This window comes from Panthera pardus, unplaced genomic scaffold (genome assembly GCF_024362965.1).
Source record: "Panthera pardus isolate Hobbes unplaced genomic scaffold, ASM2436296v1 HiC_scaffold_16, whole genome shotgun sequence".
NCBI lineage: Eukaryota > Metazoa > Chordata > Mammalia > Carnivora > Felidae > Panthera > Panthera pardus.
In genome coordinates this window covers 119828129-119845474 of record NW_026526721.1, presented here as the reverse complement: position 1 = coordinate 119845474, position 17346 = coordinate 119828129, and the positions used below count along the sequence as shown (strand labels likewise).

The 17346-nt window shown below is 40.4% G+C and overlaps 1 long non-coding RNA gene across 2 annotated transcripts in view; it reads left to right on the top strand.

Annotated features, from left to right (window-relative positions):
* Positions 1-12965, top strand: part of LOC109260423 (uncharacterized) — a 40975-nt gene extending 28010 nt beyond the window's left edge. For both annotated transcript variants that reach the window (XR_008422561.1, XR_002077003.2), the window contains one exon: positions 11878-12965. This is a non-coding gene — a long non-coding RNA (uncharacterized LOC109260423). The remainder of the gene's footprint in view (positions 1-11877) is intronic.
* The last annotated feature ends 4381 nt before the right edge of the window (positions 12966-17346 follow it).

The following is a 17346-nucleotide window of genomic DNA, read 5'->3' as shown; positions in this document are numbered from 1 at the left end:
AACCCAGGGGAAATCTCTGTATGTGCATAAGTAGACATGTGTGAGAATGTTCTGACAGACTGAGCATTTTGGGCTACTCAGTGCTACTAATGATTCTCCAGGAGGATCACCTTCTGGGCCGTTGCTGTGGAAGCCATACTGTTTTAAGTTTCTGCTCAGCCAATTGGGCTCCAGTTCTCCCAGGTCACCCACGGCACAGCCCAATTATCACCTACCTTGTGCCTCACACTATAGGCCTCTCTTCTTCTACCCCTAGTCCCTCTGTCACCACTGAAGTCCAAGATACAACAGAACTGCCAGGAGCACACTGGCTTGATAGGGCCCAGGAGGCTGCAGAAAAGGAATGCCCCTGGCTGTGTCTGCTAATAGGATGGTGGATGCCACTGCCCCTTCTTTGTGACTGCAAGGGGAGCCAGAAAACAATGCCAGAAGTTCTGGACTTTCATACCCAGTGATGCAAATTTTAACCACTGAGAGGTAAAGGATGAGAGAGAGAGAGCCATAGATAAATTCTTCTCCTTCCTCTCCCCCAAAGGACTCTTCTGAGAAATGTTTCCATGTGGCTTCTCTGGAAACTTCCCACACGACTGAGCAACCAGTTGTGTTTGTAGTGAAGTGGAAGCCAGTTTAGCAACTTGCCTTCACCTCCTTCTTGCCTCATGGCCCTGTTCCCCTTCACTCTTGCATCTTTGAGTTTGCATTCTTCCAGCAAAGCTTTAGAATGTAAATTTTGCTTCAGGCTATAATTTCTACGGAACTCATGCTCAGACAAAGAATGTTTACTGCAGCAAAATTGTCACAATGCTCAGACATTGTTTTATGATCCCTAAAATTAATTAAACCATTAGAACAAAGAAAAAGAAGGAAAAATGGCGAGGAGAAAGGGGAAGAAATTTCAAAGCTAGAAACTAAAATTAAAGCAAACATGGACTCACAGTGCAAAGAACAGCCTATGACTTAGAAGATTTCACTTCTATTCTTTCTTTGCTGCTCATTTGCAAGCTGTCCTGTAACCTTATTTTTTAAATCATTGCAATGTTTTGAAAAGCTTTCAGTTCCTTAAAACATGCTTAAATTTATGGATGCCAATGATTAGTCTAGAAAAGAAAAACAATACTCAGAAGAGTAGTTGTTGTTTCACGTACAACTTTAATACATTTTATGTTTGTAAAATTAATCAGAGTTTCAGAAGTTATCCAACAATTCTGGGGTCAGGTGACCTGGGATTAAAAACCCAGATCTAGCCATCACTTAAAGGTTACTATATAACTCCAAGCTTCCTTTTCATTTGGGAAAGAATAAGATAGTTCTTAATTCCTAAGGTTGTCTTGGGTTTTAAATGAGATAATTCAGTGTCTGGCACATAGTACTCAATAAACATTATCATTACCCATTATAACCCCAAGGAGGAAAACCAATTCTTTATGAGCTAAAATTGGTGTTGAATGAAGCTGCATTTTTGTTTGTTATCTTGAGATAATAAGATACTTTGAGATATCTTGGTTGGAGGTTTTCCCGTGGGAACAGTATCATCATTTTAAGTGTGTGTGTGTGTGTGTACAAATACATTCAACCCATTTTATTGAGCACCTACTGCAGGCCTGGCATTTTTCTAAGCATGAGGATAGATGGAAATCAAGATAGGCTAGGTCTCTGTTCTCAAAGATTCCTTGTTCGTGAAAAACAGCTTCTTAGTGTTTTTGTTTGTTTGTTTGTTTGTTTGTTTGTTTTTTGCTTATTTGCTGTTTCAGGATATGTTCAGCATTTGGCAGGGTGATGAGAGATTAACACCCCAAGACAGAATGAAAACCTGAGGTTTGTATTTCTGATACACCAGATGCTCTTTTGAAGGAAACCAAGAAATGGATGCTCTCTGGGAAGGTGTGGAAGGAGAGCATAAGGAGACCACTATTCAAATCCCAGAGGGGACAGATGTCCACAGTGGTCCCAAGGAGGCACTGTTGCCAGGAAGTGTTAAGGGCATTGGCAGACACAAGACCACAGCAGGGATAGTGCCATGGCAAAAGTCCTGCTTAGCCAGATATTTACTTGGCAGTCCAGCCTTTGGTGGGGAGGACTTTGGTTTTAGGCCCCACTAAAATTTCTGCCTTCCCAGGGGTGGGATTTGACTCCCCTACACCTGTCATAGCAAAGTTTGGTTCTGCTCCTCTCTGGTTGCCTGATGCTCACCTCTTACCTCCCTGCCACAAGCCAGATCACCATAAGACCATAGAGGACTTCCCTTCTCCTTGGGAATTACCAATTCTGTGAAACTAATAGTCCTAAACTATCTGTATATATAGACAAGTGTATGAAGAAAAGTCTTTACCAGACCATCTTTTAAAATTAAAACTCACCTTTATTTGCTCACTATGCTCCAACAACGCTTGTCTTTTTCCCCCTATATTTCAAATATGTTATATTTCTGTTTCAGGGTCTTATCACATGTTCTCTGCTTGTAATTCATATTCTCAGGCCATCATATGACAGGCTTCACACTTTTCAGGCTTTGGCCTAAATGTCACCTGTTCAGAGAGGCCTTCCCTGATCACCCTATTTAGTGGCAACCACCTCATTTGCAGCCCAGACATTATCTAATTATCTTATTCTTTCCCTCTGCTCTCTCTCCCTCCCTCCCTTCTGTTCTTTCTTCATTTGTTTATGTGTCAGGTAAAAAAACAGTGAGTCAATCATATACCTTAGTTCATGGTACACTACTATTACCTTTCTTTCATGGGTATGTCTCCCATTCAGCCCTGGTTTCCATTTTCATTCCCTTCCCTTCCACATAGGCATCCATTTTAATGCAATATTGTAAAATGTCAGGTGTTGTTTGGTATATGTTTTAAATTTGTATCAATAGCATTGTCAATAGACCTCGTTCTATTTATGTTTTGCAACCAACAGTGGGTTTTAAAGATCCATATGTATTTGCTATATATACCTCTGGTTCATTGCTTCCAAGTGATTCCTAGCATTCTGTAGTGTGCATTTATTCTCCCTCAGAATGCACCCAGCTCCCAATTTCCATGAAAACTTTACAGTGAATATCTTCATTTTTGCCCCTTTATGGACCCGGGTGAGAACTGATTTGGATATCTATCTGGAAAGGGATTGCAAGGCCATATATATGTACATACTTATATACATATAAATTCTAAATGTTTTACATATATTAATTCATTCAATCCTCATAATAACCCTGTAGGTAAGTGTTATTATTATCCCCATTTTACCAGTAAAGAAACTAAGTGGTTAATGACCTGCTCAAGGTGTTTAGTAACAAAGCTGAGCTTTAAACTTGGAGGTGACTCCCTCCAGGTGAGTTTAAGAAGAGCCCCCAGTGACACAGGCTGGGCTTTCCTACCCCTTATCCCATTCCCATATGCTTTACACAAATGCCCCTCAGAGAACCACCACCACCGTCCTGCCCTTTACCTAGATTGGCTGGTAATCCCCTAGCCCTCATGCTGTGGAAACGATGGATAGCCCATTGTTCTCTTCCTCACCCTGGCCAGGCTCTGGCACTGTCCTCATGTCATCCTGCCACCCGTGTCTAGCTGATACTTGCTTCAAGATGGCACCATGCCAGGCAATGCTTTGCCAAGAACAGTGGAAGGGGAGAGAAAACAGCCCCCAGCTCTGTCCCCCCTGTGCCCCAACAGTGACCTCTTCTGCTTTACCTTTTGTCTGCCCATAGTGGGTCACAGCCATCCCTTCTCTCTGCCCAGGGTTCCTCATGGGTCTTGCCTAGATTTATACACATTTGGAGATTCATATCCTTCCCTCTTGCTTCCCTCTTGCTTCTGAGGCAACATCAGGTTTGAATTTTGTGGGGAGCCTCATATTCTTCAGAACTCTAACTGAAACCTTAAATTAGCATCTTTGTTTATTTGTTTACCTGTTCATTGTCTGTTACCCTAACTGTAGGACTGTCATTGTATTGTGAGCAAGGACTTTATCTGTCCTATTGTCAAGACAGCAGGTACAAGGAGGAGTGAAGGATGGGGGTGTCAAGGCACTCCACCACACCAACCGTGTAAAATTAAGATGGCAGGTCCAACTTTCTAGTTACTGTTGCTTAACATTAGAGGCATGGAACTGTTGTCCTTACTCAGATCCCTGGAAACTTAGGAAGAAGTCTCTGAGACACTTTTTTTTTTTTAATTCACCATAAACTCCTTATGTAAATGGACACTCAATCCATAAAACTTTGCTTTTGCCAAATTTCCACGTTAGTTATGTTAAGTCAGTTACTTATTTAACTCCCAATGGATGTTCAAAAAACTCCAAAAACAATTTCTTTAAAGTGCTCATTTGCAAATGATGAGGGAGTTAGACAAGGTTGGTCTTCAAAGATTTTCTTGCACTTAGATTTACTGAATAGTTAATAGAGTAAGAATAGTAATTATAAAGTATATTACTATATCAGTTCACCCAAAGGGGATTCATTTTGTCACTAAACAGGGCAAGGCACACTTTTGAAGAAATACGTTTCTTCTAATAATCAACCGTATTAACTGTCTTGTAGCTTGGGGTAGGGATGAAGAAAGGGGTAAAGAAATTAATCAAAAACATAAACTGAGAAGCAACACAATAAATACTTACCTCATAAATGATATCCTTTATGACAATTTTAGGTCTCTAAGAGAAATAAGAACAATGCTCATATTTAGATGATGCTTTTCTCCCAACTAGTTCAAAACTCTTTAAAAGGAATCCCTATAGCCTCTGTTAGTGAAAGATAAATATTTTATTCTCATTTTTTGTAAAATTTTGATGACTATCTGTGAAAAATTAAAACAACTGGTGAAGTGTCTAGTTATTTAATTATTTGATTCAATCCAACTTTAATGGTCCTGATAAATTGATCAACAACAATGGATCAATGAAGAACCAAACTTTAATTTATTATCACTTACTGAGCGCCTATAAGATGTAGGCACTGAGGGAATTCTAACATTATAGAACTAATCGTTGTTCACATGATCCTGTTGTCTATTTGGGGAGGTAATTAACACATAAATTTTTTTAATTAATAAGAGAAGGCATAAAATATAAGTTCTGCAAGGCCAGTGAGGGGAATTGGAGAGGGAGTAGTGTTTTCTTCCCAACATACATTAAGCTGCAACCTATTTTGGAAAAAATCATGTTATTTATGTGGGATTACCCTCACCCCCAGCTCCAAGGATGATCCCCAACTGGCCTAAATCAGTCAAAGTAATCCCAACCTCTGGAGCCAAATGGTGGGTTCTGGCAATTCATGGAATTCTTATGGCCATAGGGACTGGACAAGGGAACTCAGTTAGCTGGAAGCTCAGGACTTTTGTGGGATTTCTAGGGTTCACATGCTCTCCCTCCTTCTGAATGAATATGGTATCTAATTGTGAGGCCTGGACCTTCTTCTCAACAAATAGCCATGTTTGGGGATATTCCCACCACATGCATCTCTCTCCCCCGAACAGAGGTGGACAGAGGTGCTTCCCAGTGTAAGAACACTCATGGCCAGATATTCATAGTTCCAGGCAACTTCATGGCTGAGGCACAGGCTTCTGTTCTCTGTTTGGCCATCAGAGTGTGCTGTGTGGTGCTGTGAATCACAAGGTAGCAATATGAAGAAGCTGGATAATTCATCCTGTCAGCAGCAATTGTGGTGACAGTAGTAACATCCAGTGTCCTATGGCAACAGTTTCAGAAGGGGGACTTAGTGTCCTGAATGCAGGGTCAGAGGGTAGTGCACTGTCTTTATCAAATTGGTTCGGTGGCATAATTTTGGCCGTGGTTCCACCTAGCCTTTGACTTACCCAATACCCTTTCAACAAATGTGTTATTTCCTACATCAGTCAGAATCAATTTTTAGTGCCTAAGCTGAGAAACCTCTCTAGAACTTTTAGCCAAACATCCTCTCTTATTGTTAAGTCCTTCTGAGCTGGACTTCCTGTTCCTTGAAGCTAGAAGCGTCCTAACTGATGCCGGAGTACCAGCAATAAGTGTTATCAGAGCCCTGAGCAATAACAGATTGTTAGACTAGGCCATGTGTGTGTAATTGAACTTAGCCCAGTGCATCGATCAACTTCAGACAAGGAGGTTGCACAGAGAACAGTCAAACGGTAACTGCAGTACAGGGAGGACAACAGGTCTGAATTCACTTCAGCAGCCTGGCTCCCCCCTGGAACTGAGGGTGAGCATCATGCCCTCTCCCCGGAAGAATGACAGGCTAAGCTTATCCTTTCCAATTATTATTTGCTGTCCTCGTCCCAACCCAATCCTACTTTGATATTATTAGCCAAGGGTTTGCAAGCCCATCATTGTGCTGGTCAAGCAGAGTTGGCTGTCTGTGGTCTAGACTTTTGAGGGACAGATCTCATTCTGCGATGTGCAGGAAAGTGCCTCCCAATTGATGCCTGTCCAGACCAGCCCACTTGTTGAGTATCCCCATGGCATAGGTGACAGCCATTCAGTGTTGAGGCCTTGTTTGTACGGTAACCAAGACATGAGGTTATGAGGCAATGTTCCAGCACAAAGTTAAAGTACGTTTAGAAATTATTTTGAATAAATAAATACTGACTTCATAACTATGCTTATTTTTCGTATTTCCACTTACACTTAGATTTTGGCTTGGCTGTATCTTACTGTTTTGTTAGCTCCTTGAGGCCCTTTAAGATATTTTTCCTAATCTAACCAGGAGTTTTAGTTATTTTCAGTGGGAGAGTGGTTAAAATATGTCGGTAACCACTATTGTCAGAAATGGAAATCTTGGGGCACCTGGGTGGCTTGGATGGTTAAGTGTCTGGCTTTGGCTCAGGTCATGATCCCAAGGTTCATAGGTTTGAGCCCTGCATCAGGCTCTGCGCTGACAGCTCAGAACCTGGAGTTTGGAGCCTGCTTCAGATTCTCTGTTTCAGATTCTGTCTCTCTCTCTGCCCCTCCCCTGCTTGTGTGCATTCTCTCTCTCTCTCTCTCTCTCTCTCTCTCTCTCTCTCTCTCTCAAAACTAAATAAATAAACATTAAAAAAACAAAGAAATGGAAAGCTTCCATTGAGTTTTTAATTTCGTCATTACAGTTTTCATTCTTATAAGTTTTAAATGGTCCTTAAATCTCTTTGTTAGTTTAAAATGATTTCTTATTGCCTGTCTATATATATAAATATATCCAGCTTGTCTTGTATTTCTTTAAAATTGTCAAAATTAGTTATATTTGGTGTCTGATATGTTCATATCTGAGGTCTTTGGAGTCATTTATTGATATGTACCTGTTTTGCTGAGTCTTATTCATGGTGCCTTATTTCCTAGTATGCTTAAAGTTTTTGCCAGAGGGCTCTTTATTCCTTGGAACTTGTATGTGTGTGAATTTCCAAACGTGATGAAAAAACCCCCATAGATTTCAAAAGAATCCTACCCCACTCCCACTACTCCCCCCTCAAAAAAGAAAAATACCTAGGAGGACAAACTGAAAACATACATATACACACATCTATATTTATAAGATTAGATCAACTTGAAGAAAAAATATGGAAGGATGTGCAATATATTTTTAACATGGTCATGTAGGCATGGAGGTAAAGGGAAGGTTGATGTGGGTGATGAGGATAAAGAAGGTGGAAAATAGCAAAGCAAGAAGGGGAGCAAAAGATGCAAAACTTTATGATTACATTTCAGGATTTTGACAAATGTTTATGTGTAGAAAGAAAGCTTAAGAATAAACTATATAAACAAAGGAAAACAATATATCCCTCTCTATAGAGAAAGATCCAAAATAAAATAATTGAAAACTGAATCTAAAAGTGGATTCAGATAATAATGACCTGTGACCACATGCAAAGATGATTCAATCTTAGGAAATACATCAGCATAACTCAATATATTATATTATATTATATTATATTAACTAATTAAAAGATAATAATCGTATACTAGAATAAATGTGTGCTTCTATTACCAATGGCTGGGAAGACAACTTGGTAATCAAGAACTTCTCTGTATAAGGTCAGTTGGAATTCGGGGTATTGCTGTTGATCCCCCCTCGGGCTCCTTTTGACCTCCTTTGTAATGTTTAAAACCCTATAAATTACAAAAAAAAAAGATGTCATATATGTCATATATTTTGCAAATATGGGATTTTATACAGGGGGTAATGATACAAACGGCCTGAGAAAAGAAAAACAACTTAACCTTGATACTAGAAACATTGAATAATCATATTAGCTGATGAAAACCCAGAAAAGCTTTTCTGAGTAAATTCTTGATTTCAGAACTTAAATAAAATTGCTTGGTGCTCTTTATATCTTTATCTTGAATAAAAATGATTAACATTCTTTCAAATGGCCTTCTTCCTAACTAATCTGATGCATTTATGACATTAATCCAATATATTTAGGAACAGGAAATCATTAGAATTTCTTCCTAATGATTAAAATATATCCCACTCTCCATGTCAAGTAAACAAAATGATAAATTATTTCACTGTTGACCTAGAAATTTGTATTTCTCAAATTGTAATTCTGGGTTAATAAACCAGAAGTTCTTATCATCATTTATTTTGAAATGTGTTTTAAATGATTACTTAAGACAGTATGTTGCTTTTCCACACTGTTATCCCTCATTTCTTGATAATATCACCAAGTATCTGATCAGCCTAAATGATCAAAATCTTGACGTCATTATTTTACAAAAAACATGATTTGGAGGCATATGTTGTTACAATGCTTACATTTGCATTATTTAGTAACATGCCTTTTTCCTTCCCGGAGGTTGGGGAAGGGAGATTGGTGGGAACATTAATGACATCTTGCGGAGGAAAACACTGCAACGCTTGCCTCTGAGTGACATTTCACACACAGGTCCTACTCTCACAGCCCATTTTAAACCCATGAAAGGTCATTTACCTTCTCTCACAAGCCTTTAATTCACTTGAGAGATGGTCTTAGCCAAAGATAAAGCTCCTGTGAATTGGTAACCTGGGTTTGGGAAAAGACTTACATAGTAACTAAGGTGTTGGATAAACAGACACCATTTATTTACAAAGCAGTCTCATATCCTTTTTCCAGAAAGAGGATCCGATTAAACACAATTAAAAGCTAGGAATTGTTTTCTTGAATTTGGGTATATCAGGTTATTAGATTGTATCTGCAAATCCAGTATATCATGTCTATAGGTTGAAATGATGTCCATCAGGAATTTATAGGGGAAAAAAGGGCATTGTTGGAAGAACAGGATTTCTAATGTAGCATGTATGAAATATTACCCATTAAATACATCAAAATGAAAATGATAACAAGTGACAGTGAGTGAAATAAGTAAACAATGCTCTCTGAAGAAGCACAATATGTAAATAATTTTTATGTTATAAAGTCCATCCCCTAAGAGGGCATAATTGATTTTATTGCTTTACAGTACTGCCGCACCAACATTCTTATAATGTAAAATTTAGTAGCTAGGCTGGGCATTAAATTTTAAACTCAGAATCACCATCAATCTTTTATTTAGATCTGATAAGCTTCAGGGGTTGCTCTAACAGTGGAATCTTAATATGGTTCTCTCACACGGGAGCAATTCACCTACAGGATATTATGTCCTTTTTTCCAAGTCTATGTGCAAAAGTATTACCTCTTGAAACGGAAATCATGGGTGACTAAATTTTTTTTTTTTCACTTTGCATTGGAGTAAGGATTATGTTGCTTTGGCTCACAACTTATACGTATTTTTTTTTCCTCAGCTTTATTAACTTTAGCCAAGTCCTTCATTTTCATGAATAGAATTGAAAATGCTGTTCTTTTAATCTTCTGGGTTGAATTCTGGGTCATGCAAAGATTAAGTGAAGTGACTCCAAACCTAAAATCCTATAATTACAGAATTTCTGTTTAGGTTGGTGGTTGGTCTTCCTTTTCCTTCTGCTTCTAAGTTGGGAGGAGATCTCTCAACTACAAATTAAGCAAGCCTTGGCTTGTTCATCTGTGGTAAAGCAAACAGATTTAAAGAGGCCGTCTATTTAGCTACCATTTGTTCTGTTTAATCTGAGATTAGGCCTAGGTTTACAAAAGAAATCTACTAAATTTAGACTGGCCAGGATTCTTTAGATAGCTTTACGTACATGATGGTAGTTTCCTCCATAGCCTCTTTTGAGTGGTTTGTAATTTGGGGGGTGAGGGGTATGTAAATACTTGAAGCTCTAACAAATTTGAGGATGCAGTTTTGGAAGGAATAGAAATATCTACAAATTGATCCAATGATTTACTAAAGGACTTCTAAATGGTAGCATATGTTCTTTAACCGAATTTTAAAGAAGCTTGTAATAATTGCTCCAACAATCTACTGAATGTGTTTTCACCACTGACCATCACCTAAGGGAAGACCAGATAACTCATTACTATAATGGCCTATGTAAAGAAACCCCTTAGGGAGGGAAGACTTAGAATTACAACCTCATTTCTAATTGGAATATGGTGACAAAGAAACTAGTCACAGATGGAGCAAGGAGTCAAAAGAACTGCCTGCCTGTCTGGGGCGATCTGTAGTCAGCAAGACTTTGCATTAGCATATGAGGCCATTTTTAGAGCCCACTTGCATGTTTAAATACTGTAAATTCTCAAAGGGACCTAAGAGAGGACATTTCCTAGATTTAAAATTTGACATTGTTTTAAGAAAGGTCACTGGGTAATGTGACCTTCCACCTTAGAGACAGTATTATTCATTGATTAAGGGTATTAGTTTAGTTTTATTTTTATAACTCTGGTAAACTTAAAGAAATGTCTTGGTGGTCACTGAAAGTGGAAAAACATATTTATGATGTTCTGCTTTTCTGCCTGTTGCTTCTTTTCTGCTTGGAGAGCCTGCCAGGAGCAGGATGGTGAGTGGGAAAGAATACGGACTCAGGGCCAGACAGACAGTCAGACTTGTGTTCGAATTTCAAGTCTACTGTTACTGGCTGGATGATCGTAAGCATGAAACTGTCATTGGGTCCAAGCTCATTCTGCTTGCCGCACCACAGGCCAACAAATCAAGAGACAAGTTGTTGGGGTAAGGAAAGTGACTTTATTCAGAAAGCCAGCAAACCAAGGAGATGGTGGACTATTGTCCTAAAGAACGATCTCCCTTGGCAAGAAATTCAAGCTCCTTTTATGTTAGCAAAAGGGGGAAGCAGAATGGGGTTGGAGTCAAAAGGTGACTGATACCTGTAACTGTCCCAGGAAGGTCAGGTAACTTCTTTGTCCTTGGTCAGGTGATCTTTGCATACAGGAATCTGGTCACATTGGTCCTGTAAATCTTAAACATATCATAGTCATTTCTTTCTTATTTCATTTTTTTTAATGTTTATTTATTTTTGAGAGAGAGAAAGGAAGAGCACGAGCAGGGAAGGGGCAGAAAGAGAGGGAGACACAGAATCCGAAGCAGACTCCAGGCTCTGAGCTGTCAGCACAGAGCCCGACATGGGGGGTCAAACCCATGAACCATGAGATCATGACCTGAGCCGAAGTTGGCTCAACCAACTGAGGCACCCAGGAGCCCCTGATAGTCATTTCTGTACATGCTTCCTTATCTCCTTGGTTGAGGTAGATTTGGAGTTAAAAGCAGTTTATGCAAACCTGAGCTGTAAGCAGAAGATTCTAAGCTATAGGTCACAGCAGTGAGGGAAAGAGAAGCAACATAGAGTCAGACATGCCAAGTTTTTCCCTGTAACAAAACTTACCATCTCTGTTTGCTCAGATGTTAAGTGGAATCAATGATATTTAACTGAGGGGATGTGGAGTTAACTGTGTATGCAAAGCAGCCAGCACATAGCAGATGCTCCAAGATGTTCCTTTACTTCTTTTTCCCTATGTCTGTGCCTGGTAAATCACTCGTCCTTCAGACTGACTCAACAATTCTCTTACCTTCCAGCTCTCAAGACTCTTCTCTTACGAAAATGGAAATGTTGGACTATGGTTGGGATCTTTGGAACAGAGGACTGTGATGCCTCCAAAAGACACAGAACCAATTGCCTTCAAACAGCTAAGATTCCATCAGAACCTGGAGTGACAGATCCCTTGGATCTTCAAAGTCCGGGCCTCTGAGTCAGTTAAGGGAGATCTCTTGTTCTTTTTTGTATAATCCCAATCATGAGATCTCTAAAGTCAACTGACTAATAAAAAACTGTGCCTTCATCATTGACCCCCCCAACCTGATAACATCCTCATTGACTAATCTTCCCAATTGATTTGCCCTTTGGTCTAATTTTCTACTTGGTGTTTGCCTGATTGAGAAATCTGTTCCATCAATGGTTCCTGGCCAGTCAGCATTCACAACAACTGAGGTTCTACACTGGCTGTCCTTTGACAGACTTTCCTCTTCCATCTCATATCTTCAGAGTGACTTTCAAAGCTCTCCCTAAGTTTCTTGTCATACTTCTATGAAGGTGAACAGTTAAATCAATAGTTTTTATCTGCTTTGCTGTCAGAATTCAATGATCTGTCACAGCTCTTGCCCAATTCACCTAATCGTTACTGTTCAAATGTTTTTATCTCTGTTTCAAGTATTGGGTTAACTGGGCTAGTGACCCACCTCAGAGTTAAACTTTGAAGTGTAACGTTAACAACATTTTACTATACTTTCCCACAACTCAGAACACATACTATTTTTATATTTAGTGTTTAATCTAACTGCATACATCTTTGCAACTATCCTGCAAGATTTTTCCTGTATTTTCTACCTGGGGAGGTTTTTACTTATAATCATTCTTTCCTTAATCACCTCACAAATCCTTTGGTCTCACCAATCGTTGCTCCAAACCTATAGACCAAACATAGCTTACTCTAAGTGATGAATAAGATGCTATGGTTCCTTGATATTCACATCTGAATTTAGTCACTTACAGATTTTCATAAAACAGATCTCTCACTTCTACAACTGGGAGTGTTTATAAATTGTTTATGTTAAACAATTCCCCCATGATGCTTTTCATATTGAATAAAGTAATACTTTTAAATCAATTTTCTGTTGTGTCTATGATGTTATCATTTGATGGTATAGGTCAGCATTGGCCAACTTTTTCTGTAGAAGGCCAAATAATAAATATTTTAAGTTTTGCAGGCCATGCAATCTCTGTGGCAACTGCTCAACTCTGCCACTGCAACTGTCACAGGAAATTTGTAAATGAATGAGCATGCAAGGCTATGAGCCAATGTAAGTTTATCTATAGAAATAAAAATTTGAATTTCATATAACTTTCACATATCATGAGGGCTTTTTTTTTTCATTTTTTCCAACCATTAAAAAATGTAAAAACCATTCCTAGCTATGAGCTCTACAAAAATAGACAGCTAGATTTGCTCTGTGGCTGTAGTTTTCCGAGTACAGTATAGTTTATGGTCAGGAGGAGATCCAGGTTTTGTGGGGCATGAACATTTTATAATTTGGGGGCCTTCTTTAAGAAAAAGAGTGCAAAATTACAAACACAGAATTAGATACAGGGCTTTGGGAGGGACTCGTGCAGATGACTTGTCTTTGAAAATTGAGCCTCTTTGCTGTCCTGGTTAATCTGCCTCTGGTGATAATTGGACAATTCTGCTGCAAAGGTTCCCAAACCAGCTCATTATTGGAGACACCAAGAGAGCTTTTCTAAAGACAGTTTCCAAAGCCCCAACAGATTGTTTGAATTAGAATCTCTGAGGATAGAGCCTAGGAATCAGCTGTCTTGTAAAGCTCTCTAGGTAATTCTACTATGCAGCCAGGTCTGGAAAACACTATTTCCCTAACCATTTTATAATAGCAAATGGGTCCATTAGGACTGCGACCACCAACACATTTGTTGCCTTAATTGAGTAGCCCGTCTGTCAATAAGTTTTAACTATTGTTATTGACCCATTGCCCAAATGCTTAGTTTTATCCGGAAAGCTCTATTGTAGAATTGTTTCAACAGAGATATATACATACTCTTATGCTAGGCCATCTCCTCTCTTTTTAGTGAAGGTTAACCTATCCATGGTTAACTGGCTCTTCACTATTTGGACTGTTTAATATTTTTATATATTAATGTTTATTTTTAAAACTTTTTAAATATCTTAAACGTATGTTAACATACATTTTAGATAATCCATAAACTAAACATGGCTATTGAAGAACATCTGATACTTGAGAGAGACAGTTTATAAACCTAAGTATAAAGGTAGTAGCTGAGTCACTTGCCATTGCCACAATAAACAGTATTTGTCAAAATGGTAGAATTCTGGTTTTATATCCCTGTGAGTATTGTGCATCCTTTGAATTCCTCAAATATAATATTATTTTAGCATTGCAGGGAGATCATCTTACTCAAAATTGGGTAGTTCTGTCTGTAGAGTAGGTAGGTACTACCACATCCAGTCATTTATTAATTTGTTAATTCATTGATTCGTACATTCAACGAGTATTAAATGGGTGCCGGCAATATGCAAGGCACCATGCCAGGTGCTGAGGTTCTATCTCTGCAGTCTTAGAGCTTAGACTTTAGTGGAGAGAAAGAAACAATGAACAAGGTAATTTCACATGGTGATAAATGATGTGTGTGAAATAAAACAGGGTGAAGCTGTGGTGAATGTGTGTGGGCAGGGGAAGGGGAGGCCAAGTGGGCTACTTAGATACTCAAAGGTGGTGGTGACATTTGAGCTGAGATCCATGTGGCGAAAAGCAGTCTGAGCCATGCTATCCAGCACCTAAAAAATTGAAGGTTTTGAAATGTGGCTGGTGAAGTGATAATATTTAGGATATAGTGGGCTAACTACAGCCAAGTGATAATATTTAGGATATAGTGGGCTAACCAAAATGTACTACTAAAATTAATTTCACCTGATTTTTTTAACCATTTTAACGTGGCTACTAGAAAAAAAATTTTTCTTTTTGTTTTCTTTATTCTTGCAAGAGAGAGACAGACACCAGTGGGGGAGGGACACAGAGAGAGAGGGAGACACAGAATCTGAAGCAGTCTGCAGGCTCTGACCTGTCAGCACAGAACCCAATGCAGGCTGGAACTCACCAACGGAACTCACCAACCGTGAGATCATGACCTGAGCTGAAGTCAGAGGCTTAACTGACTGAGCTACCCAGGCGCGCCTACATGTGAGGTTTGCATTATATTTCTATTGGATCTCACTGATCTAGAAAGTTAATTCAATTCCACTTTTTTCCAGAGCGCACACATGCCCCCAGGGTTCTCATGGATTGAGTATGTTACGAGTACTTAAATGTTTAGGGGTGCCTGGGTGGCTCAGTCGGTTAAGCGTCCGACTTCGGCTCAGGTCACGATCTCACAGTCTGTGAGTTGGAGCCCCGCGTCGGGCTCTGGGCTGACGGCTCAGAGCCTGGAGCCTGCTTCCGATTCTGTGTCTCCCTCTCTCTCTGCCCCTCCCCCATTCATGCTCTGTCTCTCTCTGTCTCAAAAATAAATAAAAACATTAAAAAAAAATTTAAATGTTTAGCTAATGTAACACTAGCTAAAATGTACTGAACAGTTACCCTGTGCCAGGCACTTTCATTCACTCACTGACTTCTCATGCTACTGTAAGTAAAAGATATTTCCAACCCCATTTTACAGATGACGAAATGACGAAATGGAGGTCCAGAGGGGCCAAGTCACATCCTAACATGACAAGGCTGCGGAATACTGGCCGGAGAAGTCAAACCCAGCAGAAGTCTGATGATGCAAGAGGCAAGTAGCTGCAATCACGGAAGGAGGCCAGAGTTGGAGCACCGATAGGCCCACGATAGGACCACGTTGTGGTGTCTCCTGCCGCCGCCTTCAATACTCCAGTTCCCTGGGTCCCACCCTGGGGCCCGCAGCCTTGCCACCCGTGCCATGCTCTGAGGATAGAGCACAAAGCGCTCCCGCAGGCCGAGCGCACCACCAGCCCCAGCGTTGACATCCTCCAGCCCCGCGCGTCCCAGGAGCCCCTGCGCTGCCCTTTGGCGCCACTGCCACCTTTTCCCACGTGCCACCCAGGCCCCCCTCCTTTCGAGCTGGGGCGGGGCGCGCCCGGAAAACAGCCGAATCCCTCTGGCTGCTCAGTGTATTACAGAGCCCTGCAGAAATCCTTTCCCATCTGTCTTCCAGGGTTCTGGAAGAGGCCTTTCTGGGGACCTTTAAGGCATGGGGATCTCTCAGCATCTCGTAGTGACCAGGGAGTTTGAGTTTGGGCGTGTGTATGTGTGTGTGTGTGCATGTGTGTGTGTGTGTGTGTGTGTGCATGTGTGTGTGTGTGTGTGTGTGTGTGTGTGAGAGAGAGAGAGAGAGAGAGAGGGAGAAGGAGGGAGTATTGTGTGCCCATCTTAAGATACCACTCTCTGGAGGTGGTGGGCAGAATCCCCACTGCCCTCACCCCCGAAATGGAGGGTCCAGCATTTTCTTCCCAGTTGTAAGGAACTTCAGGATCTGCAGGCTGCGCCTCAGTGAGGTTGCCTGACTGCAGTCATGCATATCCATGGCCACTTCGTGGACAGTGGGGACAGAGGGCCAGACCCAAGAACCAGGCTGGAAGCTAAAATGTCCTAAATTCTTAGGCAGCGATTCCTGATGTGGCCCCTAGTTTTCAGGATGGCACTTGTTTCCTCTTTGGGATTTTTTAGGAGGGGTTGTGAGTAGTCATCAGCCCTTGTGGAGGGAGCTAAGTGGCACTGTGGCTTGACATATGTCTTGTTAGAACTATTTATGGGACTGGACAGCAAGGACAGGGAGTAAAAGGTTTATTTTTTTTTAAAGGTACACTGGTATTCATATACTAAGCCCAGTTTTGTTGTGCTCAGGAAAACTTGAATCTGACTTACAGAACAACTGTGACTCATCCTGTGGGGACAGCCCCCTGTGCCACAACCAAACAAATGATAGCCCCAGGACTAAAATGATTCTATGAAGCAGTAGGATGGGGAGACAATGTAGAATTGCCACCTATTGCTAAGAAAAGCCCCTAACTTGTTCTTTTAACTATTATTTTTAAATTTGTGTTAGCCAGATAACATCTAATAAAATTGAAGGGAGGCACCATGGATACAACTTGTTGTGGATCACTTCGTGTGTTTCTGTGATAAATTGGCACCTATAAATTAACAAATTTTACATTTGGCAAGAAATAGCACTAGAGATCAAAATGAGGGACGTCTGTCAGGATTTCACACCGGCCATCTTTTATATTTGACCCTTCCTCTAGGAGCTAAAAAGGACAAAAAGTAAACACCAAAATCAAAACAAACAAAAAAATGAAGCACCTGGGTGGCTCAGTTGGTTAAGTGTCCAACTTAGGCTCAGGTCATGATCTCAAGGTTCGTGGGTTTGAGCCCACACATTGGGCTCTGTGCTGACAGCTCAGAGCCTAGAGCCTGCTTCAGACTCTGTGTCTCCACCTC